We start from the raw sequence: 2,483 nt of genomic DNA on the forward strand, positions 1-2,483 counted from the left end.
CATAATAACTAGATCCCTTTTTGTAGTCTTAACTACAATTTATATATTTGCAAGTGTAAATAAATGTTTTTTATGTGGCTTTAAGGTGGTACAGTTCCATAAGTACTGTGCAGATTACTGCCACCAAAACACATATGTAACAAAAAGTCATTGGCTTGGTGTGGTGCTGCCTCAGTCACTGCTCTTTTGCAGTGCAGAAACACCATGACCAATACAGTTTTTTTTAAAAACATTTCAGTGCTTTACCTTGACATATACCAAAATCAGAAAGATACAAAGATTAGCCTAGCCCCTGTGCAAGGATGATGCACAAATTTGTAAATCATTTTGTATTTTTTGGTACAATCTGCATTGTTTTTAAGAAAAGATTCTAAACCTAGCACACAGGTAGGCAAAGGCAGGCAGATCTCTGTGAGTATGAGCCCAGCCTGGTTTACAGACTGAGTTCTGTCCTGAAAAAGAAACCAAAAGGCATTTAATTGATAGCTTCCCTAGTTTCAGATGCTCAGGGTATTAGCATCATGGTGGGAGGATGGTGACACAAAAACATAGACAGGGTTGGAGCTAAGACCTTTGCACCCTGGTCTGCAGTCAGAGAGAGAGAGAGAGAGAGAGAGAGAGAGAGAGAGAGAGAGAGAGAGAGAGAATTCTGTGTTTATGGCTTTTGAAATTTCAGAATTTCTGGCTGGAGAGATGGCTCGAGGGTTAAGAGCACTGGCTGCTCTTCCAAAGGTCCTGAGTTCAATTCCCAGAAACCACATGGTGGCTCAAAACCACCTGTAATGAGATCTGGTGCCCTCTTCTGATGTCCAGAAAACACATGCCTGCAGAATATTGTATAGAGAATAAATAAAGAAATGTCTCAATAAGCCAAAAAAAAAAAGGAAAAAAAACAAACAAAAAAAAAAGCTCAGAGATTCACACAGTGATAGGCTTCCTTTAACAAGGCCTTTCTTCCTAACCTCGCTAATCCTTTCAAACATATCCTTTCCATGGTGACTAAGCACTCAAATATATGAGCCTGCAGGGGGTGGGGGAGCATTCATATTAAAACCTCCACAGGTAACATGCACCTGTTGTCCCACTTAATTGGGAGACAGATCCCTCAGGGATGTCCAGGACCAGCCTGCAAATTTAAAATAGAGGGCCAGAGAACCTAGCCCAGTTGATAGAGTGCCTAATATCTGTGAAGCTCAGATCCCCAGTGCTGAAGCCCATGCATGGTGGCACATCCTTGTAGTTCAAGAACTTGGGAGATGGAGGCAGGAGGATTAGAAGGTTAAGGTTATCCTCAGCTGAGAGTGAGACCAGGCTGGGCTAGGTGCGACCCTGACTCAGAAAGGAGGAAAGAGGACAATCAATGCATGAAAAGTGTTCCTTTGCATAGTGCAGACTCTTTGATGGGAACTGGAAAAGTTTGGGGCTTGCATCTGTTGAAGTCAGGTTTGCTCTGAAGTGATTCAATGGACAGCCACAGAGTAATTAGCCTTGTACAATCCTGTGAGATATTTGATGAAAGCACTTATGGAAGTCAAACTTGTTTCTAGAAAGGCATTTTAAAGATTATGCCAATCTCCATACAGTGACTTAAAAACATAGGCATGTGGTCAGAAAGTTAAAAAGATTTTTTAGTGATCATTATAACTTGCTGTTATTTAGTAACGCAACTAGCAGTCTGGGATCGATGAGTCATTGACATTTCTAGGCTTCAAACCTTCAGGACTTAAAATGACAGATGTGAACACTTTTACTTACTTAGCATAAATGAGGAATAGCCTTTTCTTTCCAGCAATGTATGGGAACTTAGGCCTGCACTCTCATCTACAGAAGATGCAAGATAGGAGTCCAGCCCACGCAACTTAATGAGACCCGGTCTTAGAGCTGACAAAGAGTGTTGGCAGTATACCCCAGTGATTGAGCTCTTTCCTACTTTGCCTGTAACTATCGCTTTGGTCCCCCATAACTTCAATTATGTCTACCCACACAAATGACCCATACTTAATTTAGGAAATTAAAATTTAGTTCCAGAAATTACTTGGTGTAGAGACATGTCACCACATTTTTAAGTTTAGCATCTGACCATTTTGCAGGAGAGAAAAACGTGTATTATTTTCTTACATTAGGAACTGAATTTGTGGATGGAGAAACCTAGGCTCTCATTGAAATGATACAAAATTTATTAACAGCCCAGCACTTGAGGCAGAGACAGATTGAGCTCTATAGAGTTCTAGGCCATCCAGGTTTGCAGTGATATCATCTCTAAACAAAATAAAACAAAACAAAACACAAAAATAAAAACAAGCAAAAAACCAAAAAACAACAACTACATACCCCAAAACCCAGGAGGGATGGGTTTGTAAGTTAGTGGTAGTACATTTAGAACATGGGTTCAAGTTCTAGCTCTAATGTACCCCACATATTCCAATAATATGATGAAATTTGTATACACACACATATATATATGTATGTGTACATATATGTCT

At 40.0% G+C, this 2,483-nt stretch overlaps 1 non-coding gene across 1 annotated transcript; it reads left to right on the forward strand.

The window, feature by feature from the left end:
* The first annotated feature begins 233 nt into the window (after positions 1–233).
* LOC127186550 (U6 spliceosomal RNA) lies at positions 234–337 on the forward strand. Its single transcript, XR_007830395.1, has one exon. It is a non-coding gene; the product is annotated as a U6 spliceosomal RNA (small nuclear RNA).
* The last annotated feature ends 2,146 nt before the right edge of the window (positions 338–2,483 follow it).

Source organism: Acomys russatus, unplaced genomic scaffold (assembly GCF_903995435.1).
Source record: "Acomys russatus unplaced genomic scaffold, mAcoRus1.1, whole genome shotgun sequence".
In the NCBI taxonomy this organism is placed as follows: Eukaryota; Metazoa; Chordata; class Mammalia; order Rodentia; family Muridae; genus Acomys; species Acomys russatus.